Here is a 17,471-nt window from a genome sequence, read left to right on the forward strand (position 1 = left end):
AAATTCACTTCAATTTGAAGTACAACGCCTGAATAACAGCCATTAATTAATATCTGCTTACATAAGCATAAATACATCAGCAGAGGGAACCTCTTATTCAAAGCAGGAATTAAAGGCTTTCAGGCCTGTAAAATTGAGCAAAAACTAAAAGAGATCGGAAATATAAAAGCTTAAGTGTACAAAACCCAGTATTTTTGCATAAGGGTAGTTGACATAAAGCATGTCCATGAGCTTTTGCAGATTTTATTCTCGTAATTTATACCGACCGCTATTTTTTTTTTTCCTCTGTCATTTTTAATCGCTACTTAATTTTAAATGGTCCTACGGTGTGATCAATTATTTGTTTTAAGCACAAATATTGCATGTAGCCTCTCGGTTAATGTAAGATCACAAACGGCGTTGTTTAATAATGACAAAGGCCTAAAACATTTTAAGGTGAGCTGTCACATCACATGGCGCTGGCGAAACTGCTTGAAATTTGATGTCAACTACCCATAGACTTTTTTTTGAAACCTCATTTGTCGAAAGAAGGGAAATAATTATAATTTTAAAAAAAAGGTAGTCTGAATGATCCATCCTTTCTTTCGGCCTTTTTGCTTTCCTCGAGCCAAACACGAGATAAAGGGGAAGGGGGTTGTTTTTCTAGGCACAAATTCTCATTCTTCTTAAGAATAACAATATAATACATCTAACGAGGTAGCCAAAATATCGCGATACTCGGGGAGAAGGAGGTTTAATATTGCGATTTGTTAAGAGAAAACAAAACAACTTTTCGTGTGTGTTAATAGCAATAACTGACACATGTATCACATTCAGCATTTTAAGCCTCTTTTTATGTACTTTGCTCTATTGAAATTCACCCATCCCCCTTCCTCCCTCCCTCCCTCCCTCCTCCTTCTCCTTCTCCTCTCCCTCCCTACAAAACCCCCCAAGTTTCACCTCACTTTCTCACTTTCAGTCATCTGCCAAAGGCCCAGGTTCAAAACTTTAAGGCAGGGGAGCTGCGTGATCCTCTCCAGTCCCCTCTTAGTGATTTTCGTACATCCATACAGATCGATGCCGGTCAGTTGCGTCAAGTGGTCCGCGATCAGCTCCAGTCCTTTGTCTGTAATCCGCACGCACTGGCCGATGTTAAGCGTCTTCAACTCGTGCATTTGGCGCACCATCCTGTTGATGCCGTCGTCGCTGATGTGGCACGAGCACAGCGACAGCGACTTGAGCTGGTACAGGCCCTGCGCGATGTAAGCCAGGCTCTGATCGCCTATCTTGTCGCAAAACGACACGTCGAGTCCGGAGAGTCTCAACGTGCCCATGGCGAGGTGCATGATGCCCGTGTCGCTGATGTTGTCGCACGAACGCAGATTAAGGCTCCACAGGCTCGCCATGTGAGAGAGGTGGATCATGCCGGCGTCCGAGATGCCCCCGCAGAAACTCAGGTTGAGCACTTTGAGCTTGGTCAGGCCTTTCGAGATGTGCTTGAGAGACAAGTCCGTCAACTTCTGGCAATCCTGCAAGGTCAGGTATTCCAGGCTGAGGCAGCCCTCCGCCGCGCTCCGGGTCATGCCAGCCAAGTGCCCTATGCCCACGTCCGACACATGCCGGCAGCTCCTCAGGTTGAGACTTTTGAGTCTGTGCAAACCCCACGCGATGAGCAACAAGCCCGTGTTCGTGATGTTACTGCAGCCGCCCAGCTCCAGCACCTCCAAGTTTTTCAGATACTGCGCTATTCTGCCCAAACTGGAGTCCGTGATCTGCTTGCAAAGGCTCAGATTGAGCACCCTCAGGGAAGGGATCTCCTGCACGAACGCGTGCCCCAGGCCGTTATCCGTTAAGTTATAGCAGCCGCTCAGATTCAAGCTCTCGATGTTGGGCATCCCTGGATCACGTAGCTGAGAGGCTGCGCCGCAGGCTGAGGATCTGAACGCGCCGGATGCCCCGCGCCTGGAGGCTGGGGAACAGGGACGGATTCGCTCGCCTCAAATGCAGCTTGGCTTCCACCCCTCCACACGGACTTGTGGTAGGATGCGTCCTCCACGCCGTGCAGACCTGGGCCACTCTGCCTTGGTCCTCACGTCCAAGTAGCTGAAAATCATGGCTAAAATCTCCGGGAAGAGACACGAGATGTGCGTCTCCATCTTCCAAACGCGCTCAAGAAAACAAACGGCGGTAAACCCCACCAACGGTCACCGTCGCGGCTCGTAGTCCTCAGGAGAAAAAAGGCTTTTAGAAAGCTCCTCAAGCTTTTCCGTTTGCATTTAACTGTGTGAATCGTCAACTCCCCGTCCCGAGTGATCCTTTCAGCGGCGTAGGAAGGATTCAAAAGCAAAAAAATGCCCCCAAAAGACGCTTGATCCGATTCAGACCGACAGCGATCGGCGGTCAGGCAGCGCTGCTGCCCGTTTGGCGCTTTGATAATAGTCTTCGCTCGACCGGGGATCCAGACGGTCGTACATTTTCAAAAGATGTCTAAAACTGCCACAAACCTCGGGAGAAAATAAATTCAGTCCGCTATCAGATAAAAGAGTGAGGTTTCGTTTCGCGTTTGTGCTCCGCTCGCACTCATTGCCTGCCGAGGGGCTTCCTGCTGCCTTTGTCTGATCTTTTCAAACTGACTTGGCAGGGCCGCCAGCACAGAGCGGCTGCGGGGGAGGCGCGCATATTTAAACCCGTCAAAACCGCGCAAATTGTTTAGGAACAGGCTGTAACTTATAAAACGGGACGGCATGTGTTTGTAGTTATTGTCCCAGCCCGTCTTCTGTTTTCCTCTAAACTGTTACGAAAGAGATTCGTGTTGTGGGTGTTTGTCGCCCCCCTTTTCGAAAGCAAAGTGGTTTCGCCCAACTCAGCTGGAACAGTAAGAATAGTTCCCCTGGAAACCAACTTCTTACAATTCAGTTCACTTTACCCTTAACCCTTCAGCTTCCGTGTCAGATGCTGGTATTTTTTTGCAGTGTTTGTTTCAGTTTTATTTATTATTAGAGTAAAGTTACTTCTTAAAGTGACACGGCGTGGCAATGACTGATGTTTTAGGTGCATTGAAGAAGCAAACAAACAATAGAAAGTGCTCATTTTAAATGGCATAAATGTAATATTTTGTTAGATAATTATTGCTTCGGTTTTAAATTTAATCAAAAAACGGATGCACGTATCTTGCCATTCATTTATTCATTATTTCAGTCGTGATTCTTTATCTATTATATACAGTCATAACTTTGTTCACTTCTTGCAGGCTATGTGTCACTAAACAAAAAGGCGTGCAATGTTATGCTCTGGCAGTAACAGTTAGCCTTTTTGCCCCGTCAGTCTTACGTAAGGTGGTTTTTATTCCACCTTTTGCATATTTCCCGTCTTTGGGCCCCAGGCCCCCTCTGTGGGCTCTTTGGCATTGTTAGCTGATATGACGGGAGCATTTGCAGAAGGTACTGGAGTGTAGCAGAAAGAAGGAAGAAAAGCAGCACACACACGTTTGTGTTTACAAAAGAAAATGCAGCACAGCACAACTGACAGCACAAGTCCAACCCTCCCCACTCCGGCTTTCTGTCTGTCTCGAACCTTCTTTCTACCTCACCGAACGTCTCTCTCTCTCTCTCTCTCTTTTCAATAAATGTCACTTTTTTCCATCCCCCTCCTTCCGCTCTCACTGGTTCAGGTTATAATTGTGTAAAGCAGAAAACTCTATCCAGCATTACTTCAGAAGTAGCACACGGTGCTGAAAGTTCTCTTGAAATCAAAATGCATCCTATTCCGTGTTCTTACTGTGTTCACTTAATAAAGGCACATTATTATTAGCTCAGAAAGCCTTGTGGACAGCTCACTGACTTATAGTACCTTTGCCCTACGGTTGTCCTGAGTTCAAATCCCGACTCGAGGACCTTTCCCAAATCTTGCCCCATCTCTCTACTATTTTACCTCTGATTTTAGTTCTGATCTATTCTATCATAATAAAGATGAAAATGGCAAAATAAATCTTTACAAATAAATAAATAAACATTATAAAAGCAATGCAATACAAAAAAAAACATTTTTTATTGTTTTTGGTTGTTTGGTTTATTTATTTTAGTCAAATTATTTAAAAATTTAAGATGCATTTACTAGATAAAATATATTTAGTCTTTGCTTTGAGTAAAATGATCAACCAGTGGGATGAATAAAATACTTTTTGTTCTCGCACTAGCAGATAATTTTCCTTATTTTCAGCAAAATGCACTTAATTTAGATTTTTTTTTTTCCCCCTTCGGGATACAAGACTAAATATTTTGGCTTATTGATTAATTGCATCTCAGTATAAGAATTTTTAGATATTTTGACTAGAAACAAGACAAAAATACGGCGTAAGATAAGCCGTTTTTGCACTGAAGTCTTTAATCAAACCTCGCTCCGTCATCCTTCTTGTTTTTATCATCCACTTAACCAGATCATCTCTGAAATACGTCAGATTACTGGAATAAAACAACGCTGCGGACTCCGTCTCACGCTGACGTGGAGCTGAATTCATGCGCTCGCTCTGACGGACAGGTCCTGGGCTTGTATGGTGGACAGATGAAGGGCTCTGAATGCTCTCCGAGCCCCGGTGCCCAGCGTGTAAGAGGGCGAGAGGTCTGTGACAGCGGCCCCTCTCCCTGGCTCCTCCAGCCGGCCTCACCGCCAGAGAGGAGGGCCGCTCCAGAACTGCACTGCTGTGAGTCAGAGACTCTCAAAGCAGGCCCGCAGAGCCAAAAGCAGGATTCAAGCTGCTCCTGGAAATAAGCAGAGAGAGAGAGAGAGAGAGAGAGAGGGAGGAGGGGACGAGCGAGAAAGCAAAGGAGGGGTTTGATTTAGAAAGCAGGCGAAAGCTAACAATTAAAAAAGACGCAGAGCGACGGCGCTGTTAATTTAACAGTTTACGATCATTCCGGCTAAATTGCACCAAGTGGAAGCAAAACAGAAGGCGAAACGGAAAGTGTTTAAGGACGTTCTGATCCCGAAGTGGAAGAGAAACAAAAGATTGCAGCGAAGGAAAGTGAAAATGAAGCCGGGAGCCGGTGAGAACTGGAAGGACAAGTGCTACATGCAAATGCGAAGGTGTTGTAGGCCTTGCAAAAAAAAAAAAAAAAAAAAATCTGTCATGTGATTTGATGTGCTGATTCAGGGGAGGGAGATAATTGGATAATTGCATGCCACAGAACTGCGCTGATAACTGCGCTTGGGGCAAGCGTTTCCTAGGAGACGTAGGCATGTGTCAACATGCTGTTGAAAGCTGACACCTCATGAATAGATTTTAGGCTACTTTGTAGTTTCTCTCTCGCTTGGCTCCTTCACGGAATCGTGTATGACTCCAATCTGCTTTTTGTTTTGCAAGCGGTGGCAGTTTGAGGAGAGATTTTGGCGGATGTAACTCTGCACAACGCTCGCATACATCCAGCTCGCTGAATGGGCTTTTCATGAAATCAGACAACAGTTTCTTCTACAGCAGGGAAGCTACGTTACTCTATTCAAATCAGGTCGAATCTCCTAGGAGCTGCAACCCCGTTGGGGTACTACAGGGGAAGCACCAGGAAGCCGATGCTCTCTGTGTCTGTGTAAAGAACAGGCGATGATGTAATACTCTCTCTGCATATAATGCATTGTAATGGTAATACCGCTAGTGATGCCAATTGAGCAAATCCCTTTATTTTCCCGTAACGTTTCAATTCTGTGCTCTGTTTGTGCACTTTTCTCTCATATGCAGCCTGACGGAGTGCAAAGTTTGATTTCTGATGCTGCTTCAGAAATACAGCAGTATGTAGTTTGATGCAGAAGGCAAGTAAGAGATGTTGATTGCATATTTTATAGATATAAAACTGTATTGGTTTACGTGTGTAGCGCAAAAATCTGAGGCTGCTAGTGAAAATATTTCACTTTTTTTTAGTCATTTAAAAACGCAGCTTTTTTAACTACAAGTGTTTTTGATTACGCTTTATAACAATGTAATTTTTTCCATTACAGATCCTAACAATGACAAATCAAAATGTTCAGTTTTAATAACAATAATCTAATCTAAATATATAATCTAAAATTTAAGCACCCACACGCACACATACAATATATGCCTGAAATATTATTACAATATAAAACCATTTGCTTCTATGTTCTTCTATAATTAAAAAAATAGCATTGTATATAAAAATTATACCAATAGTCATACTTTTTTTATTAACATGTACAGAGGAATTTATTATTTAATAATAACCTAATAGTAATTAATCTAAACAAACAGAATATCTAAAAAATATATATGCTATATAAAATAATAGATAAATACATGCAGTATATGTTACAATAATATTTTGTAACATTTTAATAATAATGTATAAAATAATTTTCATTATATAATTAGAAATATATAAATATATGAGAATTAAATGTAAAATTTTATTATTCGACTATTTATTTTCTGTATATTATTTTTAATAATAATATAAATATATCATCTAAACAGCTGAACATTTACACCGTAGAATAAATTCAATTTTTAAATATATATAAAAAAAAAAACAGTTCTTTTATATAGTTAAACTCTTTTGTTGTATCTTTGATTAAATAAATGCAGTTTTGCTGAGCAAAAGAGACATAGGCATGTGCATACATTTATTTATTTATTTTTTTCTAGCTTGTCTCAGACTCTTAGCCCCATTGTATTTTTTGAAGTTTTGCCCTTTTACCCCACCTTTCCTTTCACATCTTCTGTTCTTTCATAGCTCCACTTTCTTTCCCTTTTCTTTTCTCTCTCTTTTTCTCTCTGTATGCCTGGAGCCCACAGCCAGGTGAGGCCCCTCCAGAGAGTAATTACAACCTGAAACAGAGATCGGAGCCCTGCGCGCCACCATCAAAGCAGTCGCAAGAACAGCCCGGGCTAATGTGCTGAAGAGGAGAGACACTGACAGGGCAGAAAGCAGTGGGTTCATCAAAACACACGCACACATACAAAAAAAACACCGAGCTCAACCTCTCTCTCATAGCATGACCGACAATAACAGGCCGTTTGGCTGCACAATGGTCACAGTGCCCACCTGGGACCTTCAAGAGACAAAATAGAGAGCAAAACAGACAGAGAGATGACTGAATTAGTCTGCTGCATGTCCGGGCCTGGAGAGAGGGAGGAACTAGGAACGCATTGAAAAGTGTTCTTCAAACAACTGTGTGACTCAAGGGCAGAATACACACACATCAGCCACCCAGATAGTAAAGCCCTCAGCATCAGGGGCCTTTGAGACCCAGCGCTCGATGTCATAGGTCCCGCACCCACAAGGAGAGGTTACTGTTAATGCGAGCTTTAGCAGTGAGGTCATGAGCCATAAGTGTTTAGAGGCCTGTTTTATCAACAAAGACGGTTTGCAGCCTTTGAGAAGTCTGAGAAAATGTGCTTCGCGAAAGTATTTAGGCCCGTAAACCATCTAGGTTGTTTTAAAGAACTGACACAAGCTTGTTTATTTTCATTTTATGCTATTTATTTTACTTCAAAGTCAATGCAGTATGTTCGGGTAACGCTTGAAGCCGTTAGATAGAATGCATTATTTAAATAATTTCTTTTAATATCTTTTTAATTAAAAAAAAAAAACATATTTTTCCCATTATTCTAACTCATCAAGAGACTCAAGAGACTTGACTTAATGCATTTATTTAATTTTTAAATATAATAATTAATATAATTAAGATGGAATTGCTTATACAGTCAATTTGATAATACTTAAGAGCAACTGAACTTAATTTCCTAAGTTAAAGTCTTGTAAGTTAAAGTATTGAGTTCAGACAGAGTTGAGAAACACTTCGATACACTAATGATTCGGCCTTTACCATTGAATCATTAAAGTAATTTTCATCTTTTCTAAATGAAACCCAACAGTTAAGGCATCATTATTCAGGTTGTGAACCTGCCACAAAAATCAAGACTAATAAGCATTCCAAAGAAGTTAAAGCAAAGCGAATGCATTTCAGAAAATGGCTACAAAGTAATCCGCAGCCCCAGTGGCCTATTGTTGGTTTAATTATCGAGAAGTAATCGTTTCTCAAACTGTCTGCACAAAGAAGGAAATCTGTGCCATCTAAATGATTGCTCAAAAACAACCAAGTGAAAGCAAGTTTGGGGTTTGCCAAAAACGTAATTGTGACTCCGTTTACGGTGAAGGAAAAGTTTGTCTTGTTAGACAAGGCCAAAATGAAACTTTTCAGCTAAAATCTGAACTAATACGTATGGTGAAAATCTAACACTGCCCACACAGCAAAAAAAAAACATCACATTTACTGTGAAGCATGCTGGTGATAGCATCACACCGTAAGGCTGTTTTTCATCAGCAGACACTGGGCATCTTGTTAAAAGAGAAGAATGGATAGTGAGGGAAAGAATACAGGGAAATATGGCAGAAGGGCCTGTTTCAAAAACAGCAAGCAGCAAGGTATATTAGTACGTATAGGAACAGCTCAAGAACAAAAATACATATAGTCATACATACATACATTTTTTTATTAACTATATATATATATAAGGTTAAGGAAGTAATCATTTCACACAAAAATGGTTTGTAATTTACTTTATTAATGGGGAGTCATTTTGCGAGACACTGAATATCTGTGCATGCGTATTCCCGTTTATTTTTGGTTCATCTCGCCATAGCTGTCAGAGAGTATCTCTTTTAGAGAGTGTTGATTGTGGAGAAGAAAGCCGAGCTGTTTGTCTCAGTGCTGGGACTCAGAGACAGCCGTCTGCTGACGGAGCACCGAGCAGCTGTGCTGCCCTCATAATAACAATAATGAAAACCTAAATAATTGATACATTCGCGCAGAAATGCGTTGTTTGCATTTGAATTAAACATTACAAGAAGGTGTATTGTGTTTGATGGAGGAAAGAGAAGTTTTAAGCATAAAGGGCCGGAAACGCAGAACCTGAATGCAGGGATTAGTATGCCGCCGATGTGCTGACCTGCAAGTCTGGTCTGGTTTGTTCTCCTTCTCTTCCTGCGTGGTCCCTTTTTGCCCATCTCCTGTTCTGCGTCTCTGCCTCTTGCCCCCTCCCACCCCGTTGCTGTTCCTCTCATCCACTTCAGGAAAGTGGGCTGCGCTAAGGCCCCGAGGGGTTGATCCGATACAGGTCAGGTTAATCAATCCAGGGGGAGTGAGAGGCAGTGCTGGGAGTTTTAATCAGGCCGAGACTGTGGAGACTCCGACCTCTCCACCCTCCAGCTGCTTGCTTCAAGCCAGTGTGTTTGTATGTGTGGTCACGTTTGAGGACTTGTCCTCTTTCCTCTCCCTCAGCATGTGTGCTCATGTATAAGCAAGGCTGCAGAGCATTTCTGTACTTCCGTCTATCTAACCGCGTTTTGACCGTGAGTTTGATTAAATACATTGACCATACTTCCTTCTTTTTTCCCCTCCTGGATGTCCTGGCCAGGATTTCTAAATTGGCTAAAATGTCTAAGTTTTGGATGAAGGTGAAGACATTGCACATGCGAGAAGGCCGAAGCGATGCAAATATAAATACATATACCGGGATGCTGGCAAAGCCAGAATACAAGAGGAAATTTTAGACGGGCAAGTCTGGGAAAAGAGTCATTCTAGATTTTTTTTTATTATTTATTTATGGAGTAAGAATATAAATAAATAAAAACATACAAAACATATAAAATATCGACAGATCACCAGATCCTGATGCACACACACACACGCACACACTAAGTCATTTACACTACCTGACACAGCTGCGTTTAAAATTGAACTGGAGGTTAAGTGCTGGGCGTCCGGTCAGAGGAGAACTGACCCCAACTGAGTCTGGTTTCTCCCAAGGTTTTTTTTTCTCCATTCTATATGCATGGGGTTTTGTTTCCTTGCCGCTGTCGCCTCTGGCTTGCTTGGTTGGGGACACTTAACTTCTAGTGACTATCGTTGAATTGACTACAGAGACCGTCTCTGCATTTAATAAGAAATTGGTCACTCTCGTCACTATATATCCCTGTCATTATACTGTACAGTGCTTTGATGCAACCTGTGTTGTTAAAAGCGCTATATAAATAAAAATGATTGATTGATTGATTGATTGATAAAATCAGCTGAATAGCGGTTATATTAGTTATCTTCAGCAACTTAAATGAACCCAGCTTTAGTACTTTAAATTAATTAAAGATTATTATAATTGAAAAGCGAAGTAGCTTATCAATTCTTGCTATAAACAAGCCATTAACTGACCTTCAATGACCTTAATTAACTAATTTGCTGCTTATTAATAGTTAGTAAGGTCGTTGTTAAGTTTAGGTATTAGGGATGTAGGGATTAGGGATGTATTTTCTTTATTAGCACTAATAAATGGCTATTAACTGTAAAGTGTTACAAGAATGGGAATTGCATTGATCTTGTTTATTAAACCTGTATCACAATCCAAAAACAAAATCATTTTCAACCATCGTATATATATATATATATATATATTGTGGCGAGGCAGAGGAAGCACAAGAGAAACAGGTGCAGTGAAAACCCCGGAGGGTGTATTTATTAGACAATACACAGAAGGTGAGCGGTGAGTCCGTGCGAGGAGTGCGCGGTGAGTCCGGGGTGGTGTAGCGGTGAATCCGGTGAGTGCAGCGGTGAGTCGTCTCGGTGTTTCCGTGCTTAGTAACGTGAGGGAGTCCACTGTGAGGTAGTAGGGAAGTAGCTCAGGCAGGCCCGTCACGTTGTAGCTTCTGGGAGACAAAGAAAGAGACAACAGGTTAGCTTTGCGTTTCGAGTCTCGTGGCTCACTGAAGCCGTCGCCTGGCCGGCTTATCTGGCCCGCGGCTGATGAGCTCCAGGTGTGGCGAATCCGTCGTTGAGTGGCTGGTGTAGGTGTTCCGTGTTTGTTCCCAGGGCAACGCTGATCGATCCTCGGGCGCTCGTCACCTCCCCAAGCGCTGTCCTGGTCCTGGTGGATAAAGCAGAGCGTAATAACGGGAAATTTGGGGTGGGTGGGAGTGACCCTGACAGACCTGCAAAGCCGACCACATCCGCGATAGGCCGTCGGCGTTGGCGTTGGCTGTCCCGGGGCGGCGGTGTTGCACGTCAAAGTGGAAGTCCTGGAGCGCGAGGAACCAGCGGGTCACCCTGGCGTTCGTGTGTCCTGGCCCTGGCCATCCACTGGAGGGGTGCGTGGTCGGTAAGTAGGGTGAACCGCCGGCCCAGGAGGTAGTACCGCAGTTCCAGGACTGCCCACTTGACGGCTAGGGCCTCCTTCTCCACCGCGGCGTAGTTCTTCTCGGCGGGGGTCAGCTTCCTACTGATATATAAGACCGGATGCTCCTCACCCTCCTGGATCTGGGACAGCACGGCTCCCAGACCCACATCAGAAGCATCCGTCTGTAGCAGGAAGGGGCAGCCGAAGTCCGGGGCTCTCAGGACAGGGTCTGAGGTGAGTGCGGCCTTAATCCTCTGGAACGCTTCCTCCGCGTCGGGGTTCCACAGAACCCGTTCAGGCTGCCCCTTCCTGGTCAGGTCTGTCAGAGGGGCGGCTATGGAGGAGAAGTCGGGGATGAAACAACGATAGTACCCTGCCAACCCCAAGAAGGCGCGTACCTGGGTTTTGTTGGTGGGCCTCGGGGTCTCCTGGACCGCGGTGACTTTACTCTCCTGTGGCCGGATCAGTCCTCGCCCAACTCGGTAACCCAGGTACTTCGCTTCGAAGAGCGCCAGGTGACATTTCTTGGGGTTGGCGGTGAGTCCAGCCCGTCGAAGATCCCGAAGCACCCTCCGCAGGCGCTCCAGATGGTCTTCCCAGGTCTCGAGTGAATCACAAGGTCGCCGAGATAGGCTGCGCGCACTGTTGGTGGGGGGTCGGAGTAAGATGTCCATTAGTCTCTGGAAGGTGGCTGGTGCCCCGTGTAGACCGAAGGAAGGGACCGGCATTGCCAGTGGCGCCGGGGTGAGAAAGCCGTTTTGGCTTGGCTTCCTCTGACAGCGAACCTGCCAGTATCCTTTGGTGAGATCGAGGTGGAGATATACCGGGCCCCTTCCAAGACGTTCCAGCAGTTCGTCTACACGGGCATGGGATATCCGTCGAACTCGGAGACCTGGTTGAGTCGCCGGTAGTCATTGCAGAAGCGGAGGGTGCCGTCCGGTTTTGGAACCAGGACGATGGGGCTGGACCACGGGCTCGTCGATGGTTCAATCACCCCCAACTTCAGCATTTGGTTTACCTCCTCCTCAATAGCTCGCCGACGAGCCTCAGGGATCCGGTAGGGCCGCTGCCGGACGATGACGTCGGGAGGGGTCCGGATCTCGTGCTGGAGGAGGTTAGTCTGCCCGGGCGTGGACGAGAACACATCCGAGAACTGACCGACCAAATGTTGGAGTTCCGTCTTCTGTGCGGGAGCGAGCAAGGCGTTGGTGTCGACGACCGGGCCCTCCTGAATGGCGAGTGTGGAAAGGTGTTCCCTAGTCCCCACCCACTTCTTTAACAAGTTAATGTGGTATATTTGTTCGGTGCGTCGACGGTCTGGTTGGCGGACTCGGTAAGTAACCGGGCCAATCTTTTCCAGGATGGTATATGGACCCTGCCAGGTGGCCAGGAATTTGCAAGCATTGGTGGGGACTAGTACCATGACCGATCGCCGACCTGGAATTCCCGGGTTGTGCAGGGCGGTTATAGTGTCGTTGTTGTTGCTGCTGGGCCTGCGTCATGTGCTCCCGCACGAGGGGCATCACCCGTTCAATTCGGTCCCGCATGGCTTGACGCGTTCTACGACCGACCTCTGGGCATCCGGCTGCTGCTGCTGCTCCCAGGCCTCTTTGCCACGTCCAGCAGGCCTCGCGCGTCGTCGGCCGAACAGCAACTCGAATGGGGTGAAGCCGGTGGAGGCCTGGGGCACCTCTCGCACCCCGAAGAGGACGTAGGGGAGCATCTGGTCCCAGTCCCGTTTGTCCTCGGAGACAACCCTTCTCAACATCTGCTTCAGTGTCTGGTTGAACCGCTCCACAAGTCCGTCCGTCTGGGGGTGGTACACTGAGGTGCGCAGCTGCTGGATCCGTAGCAGCCGGCAGAGGTCGGCCATCACTCGGGACATGAACGGGTGCCTTGGTCGGTCAGTATCTCCCCGGGTATCCCCACTCTGGTGGACAGGGTGAAGAGCTCCTGGGCGATCGCCTTGGCGGTGGCTTTGCGGAGTGGGATGGCTTCGGGTGCGGGTGGCGAGTCCACGATCACCAGGATGTGTTCGTGGCCGCGGGCAGACCTCGCAGCGGCCCACCAGATCCATCCCGATGCGCTCAAGGGCACCTCGATTATGGGCAGCGGGATAAGTGGACTAGGGGGAGGTGGCCGGGGCGAGGTCTTCTGGCACTCGGGGCAGGCCTGGCAGAACAGTTTCACATCTCCGTCGAGCCCCGGCCAGTGGAAACGGTCCCGGATCCTCTTGATAGTGTTGGCGGCCCCGAGGTGTCCGGCCAGCGGGTGGGCGTGGGCGAGCTCCAAGATGGTGTCCACTTTCCCTCGGGGCACCACCAGGAGCCGTTTCTCCTCCCCCCTCCGCTGGGCGACACAATAGAGTAGGCCGTTCTCCACAATAAAATGGGGAAGAGGATGGGGGCCGGGCCGCGTCTCTTCTCCATCCATGAAATGTACCTGGTTCCAGCAATTCTTGAGCCGGTCATCCTCCCGCTGAGCCCGGCCGAACAGAGCCCCCTCCGACTACCTGTTGGAACACATCAAAGAATACATTAGTAGTATTCGGAGGGGACTCACCATCTCTTCCGCTGTCCGATGCTAGGAGAACGGCAGGGCGGCGGTTTCTTCTCCCCTCTCGCCTCTTCCGGCGAGGGCTTTGAGGGCTGACAGGCTGTGTCGCGGTGTGTAGCGCCTCCTCGAAACCCGGCCAGTCCCGCCCGAGGATGATTGGTACCGGCAGGTCTTGTACGAGGCCCACCTCCAGGGGCCAGCTTCCTCCTGTCGTCGTCACGGTGATGAGACGGGTGGAGACTTTCCTGGTGTCCCCGTGGACGCAGGTCAGTGGCAGCCGTTTCCGCGGTTCCGCGCGCGGGGTAGGAGGCGGGACTGAACCAGGCTGATGGTACTGCCAGAGTCAAGGAGGGCTCTGAACTTCCGTCCATTCAGGCCGATGGGGATTTCCGGTGCGGCGCGGGGAAGCTCCCGGTGGAGACTGCAGCCTGCCAGCCACGCTCTAGAGGAGTTGGAAGCCTCTTCGGTTGGCATCGGCTCATCTCTCACGGTCGGGACCGCCGCCCTCTCCATCGGTCGCCGGGTGCCCTCCGCGCGGCGTCGCTCCTGGGACACCCTCCGGGGAAAAGATGGCGCCCGCTCCCCGGCCTCTCGACGCTGTGCGGCTTCCGCCAGCTCGACCGCCTCAACCAACTCCATGACGTTCTTGGGGTTTCTCATACCGACCGCCTGGCGATAATTCCGGGGGAGAGCCCGCAGGAGCCGGTCTATCACCACCCTTTCCACAATGATGGCGGGGGTTGGTGTCCCATCCAGGAGCCAGTGTTGCGCTAGCCGAGTAAGTTCGGCGGCCTGGGTCCTTGCCGGCTGGCGAGACTGGAAGACCCACTCTTGGAAGGCTTGGGCTGCGCAGACCGGTGATAGACCGACCCTGCCCAAGATTTCCCTCTTTAGGTCATCGTATACATTCGCCAGGTCGGCCGGCATGCTGAAATAGGCGCGCTGGGGCTCTCCTGACAGCAGCGGGGCCAACGCGCGTGCCCAATCCCTCCGGTCCCATCCTTCCGTGGTTGCGGCGCTCGAACATCTCGAGATATATTTCAGGGTCATCGCTGGCGGCCATTTTGGGTAGCAGCTGTGTGGCTTGCATCCGGGGATCAGGCACGACGGGGCGTGGTTGAGTGGCGGCGCGGAGAGCAGCGAGCTCCTGCTCGGTCTCGTTCTGGCGGGTAGCCAAATGCTCGACGATCTGTTGCTGGCGAATGGAAACCTCTGAGAGGCGTTGGAGGAATTCCTCCATCTTCGCCGGGAAGCGAGCGCTTGCCTGGGGGGAAAACAAAGAGAGAAGTTGATGTTGTGGGGAACCTTTAATAGAGGCGGCGATAGCGCTCCTTTTTCTCTTTGTTTCCTCCGTTCTCTTTGCGCTTAAAAACTGCTCGCATTCTCCACCACTTGTGGCGAGGCAGAGGAAGCACAAGAGAAACAGGTGCAGTGAAAAACCCCGGAGGGTGTATTTATTAGACAATACACAGAAGGTGAGCGGTGAGTCCGTGCGAGGAGTGCGGCGGTGAGTCCGGGGGTGGTGTAGCGGTGAATCCGGTGAGTGCAGCGGTGAGTCGTCTCGGTGTTTCCCGTGCTTAGTAACGTGAGGGAGTCCACTGTGAGGTAGTAGGGAAGTAGCTCAGGCAGGCCCGTCACGTTGTAGCTTCTGGGAGACAAAGAAAGAGACAACAGGTTAGCTTGCGTTTCCGGAGTCTCGTGGCTCACTGAAGCCGTCGCCTGGCCGGCTTATCTGGCCCGCGGCTGATGAGCTCCAGGTGTGGCGAATCCGTCGTTGAGTGGCTGGTGTAGGTGTTCCGTGTTTGTTCCCAGGGCAACGCTGATCGATCCTCGACGCCTTTCGTCACAATATATATATATATATATATATATATATATATATATATATATATATATATATAACATTTGTATAACCACATTTAGAAAATACATAGTAATACAAGATTCTCTCTGATTCATTGTCATAAAAACAGCATAATAGTGATTAACCCCTGTCTTGAACGTACTAATATAATAACTGCTGGCATAATATTGATCAGGTCTCTTTAGGAATAACAAATGTGCATAATTTCGAAAGTCACGTTTGCACTTGATAACACAATTTGCAGTTCTACAAATTAACCCTGGATTGTCTGCCATCTTTGATGTGCGATAAGACCTTTCCTGTGGTGAACGAGGGCTGGGGAGAGGGAGGAGAGGAGGAGGTGCTAGGGAATGGAACGGGCTCTCCAGGGCAGCCCAAGAGGACTGATGGGCAGCCAGCGGCCTGTCAGCGTGCCAGGACCGATGTGGGCACCGTGCCCAGGCTGACAGCGGCCTTCGGGCTGCCTGGGGAGCGAATGAACCCCCTATACTCTACTCAGATAAGAGTATGAGACGTAGAGTGAAAGAAAGGAGATGAAGAAAGCAGCATTATATACGTAACTGACCTGTATACTCCAGACAGATTCATCCAGGGTCAGATGAGCAAAGTGCATCCATTGACTTGTTTGACCCCAAAAAAACAGGATGAAGCCGTTCAGTTGGCGAGCTTTTTACTGTTTAATCAATGCCTGTTCACCCAATGCATCTGACAATGCTCTAATTGTGACTGTTGGATCCTGGGGTTTAAGTGCATTGCTCAAATGCACAGTAATGAGTGAGCAGGATTGCGGTTGCAGTCACTTGTAACCACGTCCCGGGTCGCATACCTCTCTCAAGCAATCTTGTGATTATATATGGGATGTAACATGGTTTTTATTAATGCTTTAATGATTTTAGTCATGCTAGTGTTAATTTATCCGGAAAAGGTCATAAATGGCTTATGCATAACCAAATTGAACATTCGCTTCGGATGCAAAGACCGCATACGGTCTCTGTATTCCTCGCGCATCTAGTCTGACTGCGTAGCATTTTATGTAATGGAGAGAAGAGGCCAGTCATTTCTAAATGTATCTAACGAAAACGTGTTTTTCTTGTGAAATGGGTTTTGTGTGGTTTGCATGTGAACCTGTAAAACGTGGGTTTTTAATGAGCTGTTTTTTGATAGTTATTGCACGCAGTGAATGCACTGACATGCATGATGTTGCACTGATTATGCTTAATAAGCTGACAGCATGTAAGGTCATGTACATGCCTAGAACTGTGTGCTTTCATGAGGGAAAGGTCATAAACGGTGTACGAAGAACCCTATCGCAGTTAGATTTTTGCCATTACATTTTTCAATTAAAAGGTCACGGCTTATTCTTTGTAAACCTTAAACATGGTTAATTATGCAAACCTGTATCCAGCACAGAATTAACACAAAAATAATAACTTCTCACAATTTTGCTTTTTATCTTACAGTTTAGACTCTTAGAGTTGTGAAATATATACTGAGAATTCAGTTTTTTCTTGCAATTCGTATCTCATACTTTGTCTACATTTAGCTTATACCTAGAAATGTAGACTTTTTTTGTTGACCTCATCAGTTTACATCAGGTTTTCAGATTATGTCTCACAACTCAGAGTTGCGGGAAAAGTAAGAATTGTGAAATAAAGTTGCAGTTAACCTTTTTTATTCTTTTAATTTGGGGCGGGCTTCCTTACATTGTTACTCTGTAATACCTTTGATGCAAAAACTCGATTTTCGACCTAAATCTTTTCAAGGACAGATTTTTGATAGCATTTCTGATCTTAACAGACCATTTTCAGGTTGTTATTGAGTTGTTCATGTAAATGTGTTTCGTGTTTATTTTAGCTTGCGTTTGCTGAAAGAACAAGAATATGACCCAAACGCCTCCAG

The 17,471-nt window shown here is 46.8% G+C and overlaps 1 pseudogene; it reads right to left on the reverse strand.

Annotated features, from left to right (window-relative positions):
- Nucleotides 1-393: 393 nt before the first annotated feature.
- On the reverse strand, nucleotides 394-2,166 carry LOC122342409 (annotated as a pseudogene).
- Between the last annotated feature and the right edge of the window lie 15,305 nt (nucleotides 2,167-17,471).

This window comes from Puntigrus tetrazona, chromosome 4, assembly GCF_018831695.1.
Source record: "Puntigrus tetrazona isolate hp1 chromosome 4, ASM1883169v1, whole genome shotgun sequence".
Classification (NCBI taxonomy): domain Eukaryota; kingdom Metazoa; phylum Chordata; class Actinopteri; order Cypriniformes; family Cyprinidae; genus Puntigrus; species Puntigrus tetrazona.